Raw genomic sequence first — 17,611 nt, forward strand, 5'->3', positions numbered from 1 at the left:
CCTAGAAGTTCTCCATCTACCTATGCTTTCCTCTTTGAAAGAAACCAGGACAGCTAGTCAAGTTTTATCCACTTTATTTAGGAAATACATACACTCATTGAATGTTTAGTTTTTGGGGGGAAGGGGGAGCTGAGGACACTACAGAGAGGAGGGTGGGCTTCATTTCTTGCTGGCTTTTGCTGCAGACTTGGTGACCTTACCAGCAGTGGAGGACTTCTTGTCCACAGCCTTGATGACTCTAACAGCTTCTGCTTGTCTCATGTCCCACACTGTAAAACAGCCTGGAAGAGAAATGGAAGAACGACATGCCTGGAAACTGGCCCAGAAGGAAATGCTCCTTAGCCGCTGCCTTGCCCTCAGTTACAGAATGGAGATTGTGCTTTCCTGTCATGACTTAGTAGCACTATACCTGGCTCACGTAGAGGTGGGTATATAGAGAAGGTCTCCACACACATGGCCTTGCCAGGGACCATCTGCACAATGGCTGCATCCCCTACCTTCAGAGCCTTGAGGTTCTCCTCCAGTTTCTTGACAGAGTGCCGGTCAATCTTTTCCCTCCGTTGGGCAAACTTGCAGGAGACGTGGGCTGTATGACAGTCCAGCACAGGGGAGTAGCCAGCGTGGATCTGCCCAGAGTGGTTCAGGACAATCGCCTGGTGGGGTAGCAGGGTGGAATTAGACAGATGGCAGCAAAACCTGTGGCCTCAGTGTAAATCAGGACTAATCCTGAAGCACTCCCTCCTGCACCAGGCCAAGACCCTTTGCTCCCTGGGGCTTACCTGTGCCACAGAACTGTCAGCCTCTATGGGAGAGGTCGTTCCTGCTGTCTCCAGCGTCATTCACCCACCAAACGTCCTTCACAGACACATTCTTCACACAGAATCCTACACTGTTAACTGGCAGGGCTTCCGCCAGGGCCTCATGGTGCATCTCCACAGATTTAACCTCAGTAGTGACATTGCTAGGGGCAAATGTGACCACTATCCCAAATTTCAAAAAGCCACTCTCCACATGGCCCACCAGCACAGTGCCAATGCCTGTTCAATCCAGGAAGGGAAGTCAGTCCAAGACACACCCAGTGAAAACTGACTTCCTGGGAGGCCCCTTGGCTTTTGAGTTCAAGGACAAAGGACCACGTATGGAATGGTAGAAAGCACTAGATGGATCTCTGACTGTTTAAAACTGTGTACTGGATAGCTTGGAAATGCTAGGTGCTTTTCCACTTCATCCTTGCTCAAGGAAGAGGTGGAGTCAGGATTTGAACCCTGGCAATCATACGCCCGTGGACTCCCTAGGGGATTCAATTAAGGATCAACTCCAGAATCCCTAACGGAGTAGTCTACCCTCAGCCCCACTCAGCCCTCGGTCACCTCCCATCTTGTACACAGCTTGCAGGGGCAGCCTTGGGGGATTGTCAATCCTGCACGTGGGCAGGTGGATGGAGTCCAAAGCTTCCAGCAGAGTCACCCCAGTGGCGTTCCCCTCCTTCTGGTCCACCTTCCAGCACTTGAACCCTGGGCACTCATTCTTCTCTTTTCTGCCACCTTGTGAATAAAGGCATGTTTGCTCCCCTTCTGCCATGACTGTAAGTTTTCTGATGCCTCCCCAGCCCTGGGGAACTGTGAGTCAATTAAACCTCTTCCTTTTATAAATTACACAGTCTTGGGTATGTCCTTATAGCAGCATGAGAATGGACTAATACAAACACAAAGCCTATTTTATAATAAAGTGTTGAATATTTCATGTGATTTACTGAATATTGTAGTAGAAGGGAAAAACAGAATTGTTGTATGGGTACTTGAATTACGTTTCTACTGAATGCATGTGACTTTTGAAACATGATAAAGTTGAGTCATTTTAAGTTAACGACCATCTGTATTTCCAGTTTTAATTTTTTCAGTTGCAAAGTATGTGACGTAGAGGACATCATATTATAGATATATCCCATATTTGTAAGCGCCCTTCCCTCCCTCATTTCTAGAAATCTGAATTCAAGTTCGATATCCTGTTTATTTTGTGTGACTTTGAATAAGCCATTGATACGGTAACTTATAAGCTCTTCACCTGTAGGACTGATAACCACTCCTGCCTTGCTCCTCAACCAGTCTTTAGAAGAATCAATAATGGGTTGGAAACAAAACCACAGACTCCATGAAGAAACCACAGAGCAACTACACTCAAAGTGAGTAGAGGTTGGGAGACCTAAATTTCACTCTGCAGTGATGGTGAATATAGATGTCACCTCCAGAGCACTGGAGGAGAAAAGAGATTATGTAAATATCACCAGGGACTAACTTTGTTGCATTGATGCTGTAAAATCATAACTGACTCACTGATTGGTGTTTCCAATGTGCCATTCACAGTGCTTTGCAAAGAGTAGACCAATTCTATTGATGAAGGATAGAATGAACTGTTCAGCTATCTATGGAGTGTTCATTTATTAGTTAATATTTGAAACAACTTACACCTTTGAACTCACACTGTTAGCCTGTGAACACATACATGCTTTGTGAATATCTTGTGAGACACAGAAAAGAATCAAAGGGTAAAACAAGGGATGCTTCTAAGTTAAGTGCACACTCCTTCTTCCTTCCCCAGACACACAGCTGTCCTAATCCAGATGTTAATGATTCAGAGTTGACTACATCAATCAGGTGAGCAACGAAAATATTATCCTGAGAAATGTCAGATTCTATTGCATTGTCTTTACAATTTAACTGTTATTTACCATTTATGAATAACACATACACTTGCAAATTATTTACAATCATTTTTATAGCTGCTCTGTGAGAGATAATTAAAGCAAAACCACTTTAAATGAAGCTGCTCAAAGGGACAAAGTTGTTGTGTCAACAATGTGCTATATAAATGCAAATTATCAGGATTCATATTATAGTGAAAACTGCTTGCATCATTTTTCATGAGACCAACATGTAAATATTATAATAGTCCTCTGATTTATAGAGCACTTTTCTTCCTGAAAAATAAACATGCCTAGCCATGCATTATTTAACAGATATTTCCAACTCTGAGGGATGAATAAAACCATTCACTCACTAATCCTTTCACTAAGATACTACAACAATGCACAACTCAAAATAGGTACTAAATGTTTGACAGCTGAATGAATGAGACGGCATTCAGCACAGCCCATACACATCAGTACCCTTCATACAGAGAATGAGGGGTGTGGCAGAGCAGGGTATGGTCAATAGAAAAGGTCAAAACATTTAGGGAAGTACTGAGGAATTCAAAAGACTCAACCGAAGTAGAAGGAAAAGAATGGAAGCAACAAGGGATAAGGTTGGACAGGTGAACTGAGGCTATCATCAGTATGTGGAAGGCATCTAGTTTTCTAAGTCTCAGAAAATAAAACTGTGAAAAAGAAGAAATGATGGGAAAATTTACTTGTAATTGGTGAGGTTAATGTTCTGGAGAAATAACCCCAACAGAGCCATAATCTGTACATTTTAAGTGCCTAAGAAGCCAATAAAAATGTAATCTCATGAGAGTTGTGTCTTCATTAGCATGGATAAAGCAACAGCCTCATCAGTGGTATGAGCAGAGCAATCTACAGTTTGTATTTCACAGGAAGCCTGGTTTATAGAAAGAAAAGTCAGAGTTCACCACATGCATTTCACTGGGGAATGCTTTTTTTAGCGTCACACTATTAAGCGCTCATGGAAATAATGTACTGAGGAATAGTTTGGAAAATACTGGTTTATAGCATAGAAAAACAGGACAGAAGAGCAGCCCTCTTGCCCTTCTACCAACCCCTAGAAGAATTAGATAATGGTCATACTTCTTGTAAAAAAAAATCACATCCTGTTTATCTTTGGCACTAATCACAAGCGATGCTCACAAACCTCAAATCCCCAGATTTCTGAATACCACCTACAGCATATCAACTTCTGTATAAAATGTACTAGAAATATGACTGAGATGTTTAAATGATTCCATTAGCCATTGTTGATTCTATAAACATGGGAATAATCTTTTCATTAAATTTATTGATGTCATTTTTCACATCATTAAAACACAAAATTGTCCCCTGCATGCGACCATTGGAACCAAGTAGGCTATGTCTAGGCAGATCTGTGAGTCCCACACACCACATAGCCATCTTGGGCCTGGACTGGGAAAATAAATGGCTCATGCTTCTGATTAATTGATATGGTTTAAACTTGTGCTCCGGCCCAAATCTCATGTCTAATTGTAATGCCCAATGTTGGAGGAGGGGCCTGGTGAGAGGTGATTGGATCATGGGGGCAGACTTCCCCTTTGCTGGGTTCATGATGGTGAGTGTGTTCTCGTGATAGTGCATGAGTTCTCATGAGATCTTGTTCTTTAAAAGTGTGTGACACCCCCACTCCTAACTCTCTTTCCTTCTGCTCTGGCCATATAAGATGTGACTCCTTCCTCTTTGCTTTCCACCATGATTGTAAGTTTCCTGAGACCTCCTCAGCCATGCTTCCTGTATACCTGTAGAACTGTGGGCCAATTAAACCTGTTTGCTTTATAAATTACCCAGTCTCAGGTAGTTCTTTACAGCAATGTGAGAATGGACTAATACAGAAAATTAGTACCTAGCAGTACTAATTAGGAGTGAGGCACTGCTGTAAAGATAGCTGAAAATGTGGAAGCAACTTTGGAACTGAGTAACAGGTAGAAGTTGGAACAGTTTGGAAAGCTCAGAAGACAGGAAGATGAGGGAAAGTTTGGAACTTTCCAGAGACATGTTAAATTGTTGTGACCAAAGTGCTGATAGTGACATGGACAATGAAGTCCAGGCTGAGGTGGTCTCAGATGCAGATGAGGAACTTATTGGGAACCAAAATAAAGGTCACTCTTACTATGCTTTTGCAAAGTGACTGGCAGCATTATGTCCCTGCCCTAGAGATCTGTGGAACGTTAAACTTGAGAGAGATTAGGGTATCTGGCAGAAGAAGTTTCTAAGCAGCAAAGCATTCAAGACATGATTTGGCTGCTTCTAACAGCATATGCTCATATGCACGAGCAAAGAGATTATCTACAACTGGAACTTACATTTAAAAGGGAAGCAGAGCATAAAAGTTGGGAAAATTTGCAGCCTGATAATGTGGTAGAAAAGTAAAACCCATTTTATTGGAAGGAATTAAAGTCAGCTGCAGAAATTTGCGTAAGTAAAGAGGAGCCAAATGTTAATAGCCAAGACAATGAGGAAAATGCCTCAAAGGCATTTCAGAGACCTCCACAGCATCCCCTCCCCTCCAGGCCCAGAGGCCTAGGAGGGAAAATGGTTTCATAGGTCAGGCCCAGGGCCCTGCTGCCCTGTGCAATCTTGGGACACTGCTCCCTGCATCCCAGCCACTCTAGCTCCAGTTATGGCTAAAAGGCCCTCAGATAAGTCTCAGGTTGCTGCTCCAGAGGGTGCAAGCCCTAAACGTTGGCAACTTCCACATGGTATCAAGCATGCATGTGCACAGAAGGTAAGAGTTGAGGTTTGGGAACCTCTACCTAGATTTCAGAGGCTGTACAGAAATGCCTGGTTGTCCAGGCAGAAGTCTGCTGCAGGGATGGAGCCATCATGAAGAACCTCTACTAGGGCAATGCAGGGGGGAAATGTGGAGTTGGAGCTTCCACACAGAGTCCCCAATGGGGCACTGTCTAGTGGAACTGTGAGAAGACTGCCACCATCCTCCAGACCCCAGAATGGTAGATCCACCAACAGCTTGTACCATGTACCTAGAAAAGTCACACTCACTCAATATCTGCCCACGTAAGCAGCTGAAGAGGTGTTGTACCCTGCATAGCCACAAGGGCAGAGATGCTCAAGGCCTTGGGAGCTTACCTTTTGCATTAGCATGGCCTGGATGTGAGATATGGAGTCAAAGGAGATTATTTTGGAGCTTTAAGATTTGATGACTGCCTTGCTGTGTTTTGAACTTGCATGGGGCCTGTAGCCCCTTTGTTTTGGCTGATTACTCCTTTTGGGAATTGGTGTATTTAACCAATGCCTATACCTCCATTATGTCTTGCAAGTAACTAACTTATTTTTGAGTTCACAGGCTCATAGGCAGCAGGGACTTGGCTTGTCTCAGATGAGACTTTGGACTGTGGACTTTTGATTTAATGCTGAAATGAGTTATGACTTGGGGAATTGTGGAAAAGTGATGATTGTATTTTGCAATGAAAGAAGGACATAAAATTTTGGAGGGGCCGGGGCAGAATGATATGGTTTGCATTTGTGTCCCTGCCCAAATCTCATGTTGGATTGTAATCCCCATTGTTGGAGGAGGGTCCTGATGGGAGGTGATTGGATCATGGGATGGACTGAGGATGGACTTCCCCCTTACTGTTTATTTAGTGAGTGAGTTTTCATAAGACTTGGTTGTTTAAAAGTGTGTGGCACATCCCTCTTCTCTCTCTCTCTCTCTTTCCTTCTGCTCTTACCATGTAAGGGTTACCTACTTCCCCTTTGCCTTCTGCCATGATTGAAAGTTTCCCGAGGCCTCCCCAACCATGCTTCCTGTACAGCCTGCAGAGCTGTGATTCAATTAAACCTCTTTCCTTTATAAACTACCCAGTCTCAGGTAGTTCTTTACAGCAGTGCAAAAATGGACTAACACACCAATTTTGATGATGGGCTTTGTAAAATTGTAAAGATCATTACTGCAGTTGCCACTCCTATGATTTGGTTACTTGTAAAATAGCAAAAAGTATTAAGAGCATGTTGACTTTTCCCATGCCTGACACATTTGGGGGCACTTTTCATGTACTGCTTTATTTCACCCTCGCTATAGCCCTCTGGGCTGGGCACTGTTGCAATCCCTCTTTCACAACTGAGGCTGCTGAGATACAGAAACCTCATTTGAATATTGCTTTCTTGATACAATGCAAATGCATTTCATTATCCCCACATCTTCATGGCAGAAGTGGCATTTAACCTAGCCCCAGGAGACAACATTGGATATTTTTAAATGTAAGAAAAAGGCTGAGACCCTAAGCAAACACCTTTAAAAGATCCTCTGAACTTGAAATGAAGGTCACCAGGTCAACTGTTGAAACCTTAATAGTCCTTTCCCCTCCAATAATGTTATCAACTGGGGCCACAGGGCAGATAAAATTACTGCAGCTTTCAAATTCAAAGTAACAAAGGAGATGGGGAAGATGCCATGGTGATGGTGGGAGAAATACAGACTTTTCAATGAATAGGGAAGACTAAAAAATAGAAAAATAACATAAAGAGCTAGATGCCTATAATCCCAGCACTTTGGGAGGCTGAGGCTGAGGTGGGAGGATTGTTTGAAGCCAAGAGTTTGAGACCAGCCTGAGAAACACATTGAGACTCCACCTCTACCAAAAAAAATTAAACAATTAGCTGGGCATGATGGCACGTGCCTGTAGTACTAGCTACTCAGGAGGATGCAGCAGGATGATTGCTTGAGCCCAGGAGTTTGAGGCTACAATGAGCTATGATCATTACACTGCACTCCAGCCTGGGTGACAGAGCGAGGCCCTGTCTCTAAAACTAAATAACATAAAGGAAGGTGGTGAGATGACCCAGCAAGTACTTCAGAATGATGATAGTAAAATGTCAAAATGCACTCATGGCTTTAAAATCTGGGGGCAGAATTATTAGAAGTTAGGAAGAGGCTCAGAATCAGACTGCCTAGGTCAAAACTTCACTCTACTATTTTCTAGCTAAATAACTAAACCAGTTAGTTAGCTTTCTTTTATTTATTTATTTATTTAGAGACAGTCTCACTCTGTTATCAAGGCTGGAGCTGGAGTGCAGAGGTGCTATCTCTGCTCACTGCAACCTCCACTTCCTGGGTTCAAGCATTCTCCTGCCTCAGCTTCCAGAGTAGCTAGGATAATAGGCACACACCACTACACCCAGCTAATTTTTGTATTTTAACTAGAGACGAGGCTTCACCATGTTGACCAGGCTGGTCTTAAACTCCTGACCTCAAATGATCTGCCTGCCTTGACCTCCCAAAGTGCTGGGATTACAGCACTTTGATTATAGGTGTGAGCCAATATGCCCAGCCAAGTTAGTTGGCTTTCATAAGCCTTGGTTTGAACCAAAAATTGAAATAATAATATTATCTACTACAATGGAAGAATTCATAAAATGCTGCCTTATATATGTTAAACTCTCGATAAATGACAGTTTATAATAGTCTCCATCTCAAAAAAATCTATTCATACAGATTTGTATGAAAAATGGTCTTTACAAACCTTCCTATGTTAAATAGCTCTTGAAAAAGGAAGAAGCCAATCTTAGTGATGGACACACCAATTCTACTTCAAAATCATTTCATAAATGAGATAAGATATGAAAAATTTCTTAGAATAATGTTGAACACATAGTAAGTGCTCCATAAATGGCAGATATTGTAATATGAATTATTATTTATGATTGCACAATGGATAAGAAAAGATAGAGATAAATTAGATCTCTTAACCCAATTCTAAACCAAACTGCATGTCCAAAGAATGTCAGAACATTTGTAACCCTTATTCTGTGGAAGCATGGACAGCTCACGTGGGACCCCCTGCTGGGAAGATGACCAGTATTGTGAGGGCCAGCCCAGGCTGGGCTCTCAGGTGTAGGAAGGCCACAGAGCCTTTGTTGGGACAGAGCGAGGGGAAGGCAGTGGATCACATTCTCAGAAAGACAGAGCGGCAGGTGAAAAGTGGAGATTCCCTGTGACTGTGAGAAACATACGCATGAGGTCATACACTTGACGCATACCATTATCTAAAATATGAAAGTAAAGAGATCATGGCAATCTCAATAATATCTGTAATAAAACCAATATCTAGGCTGGGCGTGGTGGCTCATGCCTGCAATCCCAGCACTTTGGGAGGCTGAGGCAGGAGGATCGCTTGAGGCTAGAAATTTGAGGTCAGCCTGGGCAACATAGTGAGACCCTGTCTCTACAAAATAAGTAAGTAAATAATGTGTAATGTCTACCATATATATATATTTATATGTGTGTGTGTGTGTATATATATGTTTTTAAAAATCAATATTTACTATTACTTTGGGGCAGGAATTGGCAAACTATGGCCTGTGGGCCAAAATCTGGCTCTCTTCTAGTTTTTGTACAGCCCACGTGCAAAAAAGAATGGTTTTTACACTTTGATATGGTTGAAAAAAATCAAAGAAGAGATGATATTTTATGATGTGTTAAAATCAAATGATATTCAAATTTAAGTGTCCATAAATAAAATTTCATTGGAATACAGCCACACCCATTCATTTATGTATGTGGATGGCTGATTTGGGGCTACACCAGCAGAGTTGAGTATTCACAACAGCCCCGCAAATCCTGAAACACCAACTCTATTAATCATCTGGACCTTTACAGAAGAAGTTTACCCTTATCTAGAGCATTGGCAATTCAGCGTCTTCTCATTCATTCACTCATTTAACAAATATTTTGTCCAGGCACCAAGGAGACTGAGATCCAAAGAGGCAGGGAAGAGAAATGAAACCGAGTTATAGCATCCATAGTGCTTCAACAGAGAAATACATGGCAAGGATAGAAGTGCCATGAGGGAGTGGCTACCTGATGGGGAGGGTTGCAAGGGTTTAGTCAAGGTTTCAGAAACGAAATAACAGTTCACCGGGTTCTCAAACATACAACACACAATGGGCAGTAGCCAGACAGTCTGCTGTCCCAATTTTGATGAGAATACAGGAGCTCAGAAAGGCCAGTGGCATCCTTAAGGTTAACTGGTAAAGCAGGGTCAGGGCAAGGTCAGAAACTCCAGGCTTGCCACTCCAGGCCCATGTGTACTCCAGAAGCAGGCTGTGCGATAACCAGGGAAGAACCCTCTGTGAAAGGCTTGGAAGCCAGCACAGGGGAAAGATAAGGTGACTTTTTCAAGGCGTAGATCAGATTTGGTCACGGAGACTGTTACCTGCAGCAAATTGATACGGGTATGAGTCTGCAGCAACCTCCATTCTTGCCTCCTTAAAAAAAAGAATTCAACTGAAGGTCGTAAGGCAGAAGGAGAGACCAAGGCAAGTTTTAGAAAGTTGATTAAAAAGCTTTAGAGCAGAAATGAAAAGAAGTAAGGTACATTTGGAAGAAGGCCAAGCGGGCAACTTGAAAGATCAAGTGTGCATTCTGGCCTTTTGACTTGGGTTTTATATGTTGGCATACTTCTGGGGTCTCCTGTTACCTCTCCCCTGATTCTCCCCTTGGGGTAGGCTCTCCGCATGTGCAGTTGCCTGCTAGCACTTGGGAGGGGAGCACATGCAGAGTGTATACTGGAGTTGTATGCGTGCTCACCTGCAGCTTCTTCCCCCACCAGTCTAGTGTTCCTAGAGGAAGGTCATATGCCAGTTAAACTCCACCATTTTGCCTCTTGATGCATGTGCTTGAGCCCACTTGCTCAACTCCTGAGATCTTAACAGGAAGCTGTTGATCCAGTTTCAGGTTTTTCTGTCTGTTGGGAAACTGCCTTTCCCTAGCCCCAGCTATGACCAATTATTATTTGAAAGAGACAGTTAACAGCCACCTGACCATCATCTGGTGGTCAGCTGACATTCCCGGTTTGTGTGTTGGGGAATTGAAGGTATTCCTCTTCCGCCCTGCTCATCCCTAACTAGCTACATACTGTAACAGAAACAACCACTGGCAGTGGAAACTCAAAGTGTGTGCAGGTGCAGGACAAATGGACCTTGCAAATGACCATCTGAGAACATGGGCCATTGTTTTATGGACTGCAAGTTACTATTCTGAATACTTTATGCTGTTTGTGTTTCAGGAGAACTGATGCCAAAGCCTGCATTTTGTTACCTTCTTTGGAATCACTGGGAATATCCCAAGTTTGAAGTCTGATTTGTTTCCATCACTCTAGTTTGGGACACATCCATGGAAGCCTAGAAGAGGAGAGGATTATCCTTTTAAGTTTAGCCATTTTCCAACCTTTTTTTTTTTTTAATTTGCTTTGTCTTGTTTTGTTTCAGCAAATGTGTTAAATACCTACCATGTGTTGGGAATTTTTACATCATTTCAATAAATTGTGGTTACTAGTAAATGGCAATTGTGCTGAATATATAAATGTTTTATTTTATTGTATTTTATTCTCAAAACAGCCCTATGAAACACAGGTTTGTAAATTTGGAAACGGAAGATCAGAATGAGTGAAAAAGATAAAGTGAACTGACATTATTTCAGTGCCAGTGACAAAATTCAAAAGGCATGTCATTTTTTTTCTGCTATTATAAATAATGCAGCAGCAAATAACACTGAAATAAAGAAAAAACTTTTTATTATGCAAAATATTCTATCCACATTTTTAAATTAACATTGATGCTGCCTGAAACTCCAGTGGCTACTGAATACCCCTGGAGATGGACATTTGTTAATGTGATATTGAACTTTCCCTTCACACAGGGGAGACACTGAGTATCTGTTGAAAATACGCAGTTGGGGACGTAAGGACTCTGGGGGCTCCATAACCTTGAATCTATGTTCAGTCTTTCCTCCCTTCTTTCTCCCTCATCCTTGTTCTCTCCATCTCTGGTCCTCATCTGGTTTAGATGAGGGGGTCCTTCTTAGAGCTGCTGCTGGTAATCCTACAGCTGAAGAGTAGGAAGGAAGGGGATACTGAGCTTTCCTATTTTAACAACAGTAATCCACTCAGGTGGAATGAAAGCATTTGCAGCCTGTTAATATTCTTACTAATTAAAGTTTACAGCATGTGAAAAATTCACCTTTAAGGAGTTACGATTTACTTTTCCCATTCAGGACCCTTGGTATCATGACCAGTAAATGAAAATCTAGTAACTTTCCTTTACCATGAGATGCTGTTCGTCCTTTCTTTGTTTTCCTCTAAAGCTGTAGGAGGAAATTGAAAGTAAAAATTGAATGAACTCCTTCCCTGTGGGGGGATTAGTCATCCTGCTGACTAAACTTCAAATTTAATCCCTTACTGTTTCTCACACATACAAAGGCAACTTGGCCATTAGAGAGTGTGACCCTGACACGCATGCATCCTGGCTCAGACTCCAAGACCCCCTGGGTATTGATAACAAGGGGGAGACACAGGAGGACTTTCACTTCTGCAAATACCATAGCATAATGTATGGAGCACAAGCTGCCTGGGAACTTACCTCTAGCTTTGTAACTTACTAGCTGTGTGACCGAGGGTAAGTTACTTAACTATAATGAGCCTCAGTTTCCTCATCTGTAAAATGGGAATGATAATAGCACCTACCTCATAGAATTGTGAATATTTAATTATTTAATCTATATGGTGGGCTTAAACCAGTCCTGAACATAGAGCCCAATAAATGTTCACTATTATTACTTATACTTGTCACTGACTTATAGAATGGAAGCATTCAAGTCAGAGCTGCCCTGAGAAAAAATATTTCAACCTAGGTAGACAGATTAATTCCCTTGGCAGCTGGATCTTCACTTTAAATAAAATGCATTTGCCTTTGTGGGGATTTATTTGCATGAAGCATTCGTTCATTTTTTTCATCCAGTCACTACAAATGGCAAATGGTGAAATCCAGGAATAAGCCTATTCATTTATTTATTCACTCAATAAATACTCATCACGTTCTGAGATCCACATAGCAAGTGTATAGATATTTCACAATTACAAATCTAGGTAACAAATCATTATATAAAATGTTTTATACTACTTTGACCAATTCACTTTCAAGATGACCTGAAAAAGTAGGTTTGAATATAGAATTCTTGGAATGCCCACAGTTCTGTGCTCAAAAGTGACAGTGCAAAGATTGCTGGCCCTAGCTCTCCATCCATGGCCTGACAACTTTTTTCCCACCCAAGCTGAGTTCTGTACCATGCATCCTTGCACACAGGTGTGTGGATGCTCTACCTTGCATGTCCAAGCTGCACACACAACTTCACCCACCACTCCATGGACATGCCTCCGGCCTAAGGCACTCATTCTAATGGCATCATCCACCTTTGTGAGAATAGGCCCAGTTAAGAGGCACATAGAGACAATGGACGTGGGTCCTGGGCCTTTGAGGTAGATAATTTTAGAGTGACTTAGGAGGAGGACATAGCCTTGGGTGGACAATTCCCCTTGGACCTCTAGACATTTTACCCCACACAGCTGGAGGAGGGCAGGAGCAGGATCCAGGCAAAGGCCTCCTTGTTTGGACCTAAGCGCATCACCACTTAGTAAGCCCCTCTGTGTTCACGCACTGTCCTCAAAACTGGGGATACCATGGTGAGAAGATAGACATGGTATAGAGCTTATAAGATGGAAAAACATTCACCAACTCTTGATATAAACATAAATTCTAATTGTGATGACACCATGAAAGAGAAATCCAAGCTGGTGTGAGCTTGTGGAGAGAGACAGTTCTAATCTCATCTAGGGGTTGCATATGCTTTCCTGGGAAAGCTACATAAGCTGAGACCTGGAGGAGACAGGAGGGTGTAAGAGAGCCTTCTAAGCACAGGGAACATCACATGCAAAGGTACTGAGGTGGAAAGGACCCAAAGAAAGTGAATACTTCTGGAATGAATAGAAAGACTGACAGGGTATGGAATATGACTAGGGATGAAGGAAAGGGTAAGATACTTCAGGGTAGGATGGGGATTTTGTTTTGTAAGGACTTTAGTATTTATCTAGCAGCAATGGGAAGGCATTTAAAGATTTTAATCAGGGGTGTAATTTGATGAGATCTGAATTTTTAAAAGTTCTCTTTGCCTGCAGCTTAGAGAAGGGATTGGGGTGAAAGGGCACAAGAGTGGACATTGTGAGCCCATTTGAGAGACTAATGCAAACACAGTGGTGGCTTAGAAAGGATGCAGAGAGAAGTGGATGAATAAATCCATTCATTTAGTGCAGAGCTAAATGAATGTGGAGGTCAAGTGTGGGGAAGTATCACAGATAAATTTCTAAGTGTCTGGCTTAGTACTGGGTGGCGTGTGGGCCATGTTTGGTGGGGACAAGATAGGCTGTGTTTGAGATGATGGTGAGAAGGCCAAATGGAAACAGTGAGAGGGAGCTCAGAGAAGATGCCTGGGTTGGACTTGCCAATGAGTAGAAGGCAACTGGCACCATGGGAGGAGATGGGGTTACATAAGCAATGTCTCACTGCAGGACTCTCACCTCAGGGAGAAGAGATCAGGGGTGGCTGAGCCCTCAGGAGTTCCATAATTTCCTGTTGGACTCAATGACTTCCATCATCCTGGTCCAAGCTGCTGTCCTCCCTGTTCCCACATGGCAGGCAGACTGATCCTTATAGAAAACATGTCAGATGAGCTTAAAACCTTCTCCTCAGCCTAAAACCCTCCAGCAGCCCCCAGTCACTCAGGAGAAAAGCCAGAAACCTCACAGAGGAGCATAAGGCCTTGCACAATTCAGCACATACACTACTTCCCCCGTTAACTCTCTGACATTATTGTCAAGCGCTTGCCCTCTCATCCCTGCACCAGGGCATTTGCACTGATGTTCCCTCTGCCTGAAATGCGTTTCCCTCTCATGTTACACGGCTCGCTTCCTTAGCTCCATGTGACCTTTTCAGGCAAGCGACCCTGATCACCCTATTTAACCCCACTCCTACCTTCCTGCTAAACAGTGAGCTTCACGAGGACAGAGGTTTTTCTCTCTCCCTTCTTCATTGCTATTTTCTAGCACCTAGAAAATTGACTAACACAAACTCTATCTTCAACAAAAATTTGTTGGATGAAAAAAATGAATGAAAACATTAACTCAATTATGCTTGCAGAAATCCCAACAACCTCACCTTTCCTAGCCGCCAATCACCTTTTCCCACTGTCTAGACCATCCTGCTTTCTCTCTCAGAAGCACCTCCAAGCTCTATTTTTGGGGAGGCCCACTGGAGATTTGTTTTTCTGCTGCCTTGCACAATAGCATTGTGAATAAAATTTTTTCTCTTTCACAGAAATCCATCATCACAGTGATTGGATTGCTGTGCGATGGCAGAATGAACCTGGTCACTAATAAAAGAGGTAAGGAAGTAGCTGAAGGGGGATATGAGATCAAGGAGGGTTTTCATTAGGTTTTTAAGATGGGAGAGGCGGAACTTTGCCCAAATGCTGAGTGGAAAGAGCCAGGAGAGACTAAGATATAGATTTATGAGAGAACAGATAAAATTAATATAGTGTAAGCTCCTCAAGAAGGCAGGCCGAGACCCAGACATTGCCTAGGAAGAGAGCCTCTCTTCTCCAGGAACAGGACAGACTGAGGGGTTGATGCAGTGGGAGGTGAGTCTGCGGAAGCAATGAGCATTTCTTATGATAGCTTCTGCTTTCTCCGTGGTAGTAGGAAGGGGGTCATGGGCTTGGAGAAAGCAAGGGAGGAGGAAAGCTTGGAGGTTTGCAGGCAAAGGAGAAGACTTGAAATTTTGGACATAGGCCCACAATCGGCTAATGGAATGAGTGACATCAGACACGAAACACTGGGCCTATCTGTGAAGTGTGATGGAGGCCATAAATTCTGTTTCAGTGCATCTCTGAACCTGCTTAGTGACACCATGAACAAAGCTCACTCTCCCAAGTTGAAAAAACGTATGGACAAGTTCTCACTGAAATTAAATGGTGGTAGATATGTCCAAGGAATACTGTGGGGATCCAGTCATTTCATGAATCTAATGATAGATGAATGTGTGAAGATGGCAATTAGGTGGGCAACAGAACAATATTAGAACAGTGGAAATAGAAGGAAACAGTATCATCACGTTAAAAGCCTTGGAACAGGTCTAAAAAATGGCTGTTCAGCAGAGGAATTCTTGTCCCCTCTCCAAAGGGACTGTTTTCTATGATGTAAAAATTAGATTGTGTACATTTTCATATTAAACTTTTTGTTAAATAAACTTTTGTAATAGTCAAAAAAAATGGACACAGAATGACAGAGGTGGGTGGTAGTGTTAAATAGGTGGGTGTGGATATTGCTATGTACTAAGAAATATACATTTTTATTTCATCCTCCCCTAAAACCCTTGGAATCATTCCTAAAACCCTTGGAATCTCCAAAAGGATAAATGTCTTCTTGTATGCAAATAAAATTATTTTTGGCTACAGTGTCCTATTGTGTCTGCTGGTGGGGGTTGGTTGGCAGGGAAACCAACCATGCGATTAGGAGATTGAAACTTTCAGCCCACTGTCTCCAGGGAGGGTAAAAAAACTGAAGGTTGAGTCGATCACCAGTGGCCCATGATTTAATCAATTGCCGCTACATAATGAAGCCTCCATAAAAACTCAGAAGGACCGGTTCTGAGAGCTTCCAGGTTGCTGAACACATGGAGGGACCTGGAGCACGGTGCACCCTGGGAGGGTGTGGAAGAGCTGTGGCTTTCCCACATAGCTTGCCTTATATACTTCTTCATCTGGCAGTTCGTCTACATGCTCCATAACTTTATAACAAACTGGTAAACATAAGTATTTCTCTGAGTTCTGTGAGCCATTCTAGCAAACGGTTAAACCCAAGGAGGAGGTCGTGGGAACCCTTGATTTATGGCTAGTTGCTCAGAAGTACAGGTCACAACCTTGTACTTGCAATTGGTATCTGAAGTTGGGGGCCATCTCATGGGGCTGAGCCCTTTAATGGTGGGGTCTGTGCTAACTCTCAGAATTAAATTGTAAGACACCCAGTTAATGTCTACTGAGCATTGGAGAATTGTTATGTGAAAAACCCACACATCTGGTGTCAAAAGTGAAGTAACTGAGTAAGGAACAGAGTTTGTTTTTCCCTTTTCAGTGGCGGAGGATGTGTGGTGGGGCCCAAATGAGGAAGCCTCTGGTTATTAAATAGAACAGATCAAACAAATATAGCACTGTAGGTCAAGGGATCTAAGAGCCATAGACCTCAACTTCCTTATTATTTGGAGAAAATAATTATGAGACAAAGTAGCAAACATCTGCTTCTGGCCAGCCTCACAGCCAGCCCTTGCAGTGAAGAAGCCATGCCTCAGGTTCTAATGTCTCTTACCTGAATCACTGTGTTTTTTAGAAAAGATAAGCTCAATGATTTCAGCCCTTGCCTTTTCTTGTATGTAACGACTGACAGTATTAATGATTTTCCCTCTGCGATCTATAACCAGATGTGCTCTCACACCCAGACTTTGATGAGATTTTGCTTTAATGTAACTTCTGAGCACATCACCATCTAATACGTAAGTTGTGGGTTCATACACTGCTTTAGAGCAGTCTAACTGAAACAAAGATTCACTTGGGTTGCCATCCTCAGGAAGACTCAGTGAAACTGACTTTAATTCTGTAAAAGCCTAGGTTTCTCTTTCGTTGACACGATCTGTGATCTGTCACAGTTTTTACATTTTGTAACTCTGTTGGGCTCATATAGGTATCAGAACAATGCTGGCTTCTTCCAGTATCTTAAGGTAACTGAGAAGGTTGCTTCATCTCAGAGAGAAATTCCATTAGAGTCATTGGGGCACAGAGGTTTTTTTCTATTCTCCAACCTCTCCAGGAAGCAATGATGCATTATTTCATGAACTAGAAGTAATTAACCTGAGAATCTCTGCTATTTATATTTGGCAGCACTGTAACACTGTGTGGGCATTGACCTCTATGCGTGTGCCCGAGTGGTTCAAAGCTTGCTGTGGAAGATAAACTACCATAGGGTATGCAAC

At 42.6% G+C, this 17,611-nt stretch overlaps 1 protein-coding gene and 2 pseudogenes across 1 annotated transcript in view; 2 read left to right on the top strand and 1 right to left on the bottom strand.

Moving 5' to 3' along the window:
- Positions 1–17,611, top strand: part of CEP295 (centrosomal protein 295) — a 1,096,927-nt gene that overhangs the window by 314,459 nt on the left and 764,857 nt on the right. The window lies entirely within an intron of this gene.
- Positions 122–1,581, bottom strand: LOC126936520 (elongation factor 1-alpha, oocyte form-like; annotated as a pseudogene).
- Positions 15,497–15,725, top strand: LOC126936304 (putative small nuclear ribonucleoprotein G-like protein 15; annotated as a pseudogene).

Source organism: Macaca thibetana, chromosome 14 (assembly GCF_024542745.1).
Source record: "Macaca thibetana thibetana isolate TM-01 chromosome 14, ASM2454274v1, whole genome shotgun sequence".
NCBI classification, from domain to species: domain Eukaryota; kingdom Metazoa; phylum Chordata; class Mammalia; order Primates; family Cercopithecidae; genus Macaca; species Macaca thibetana.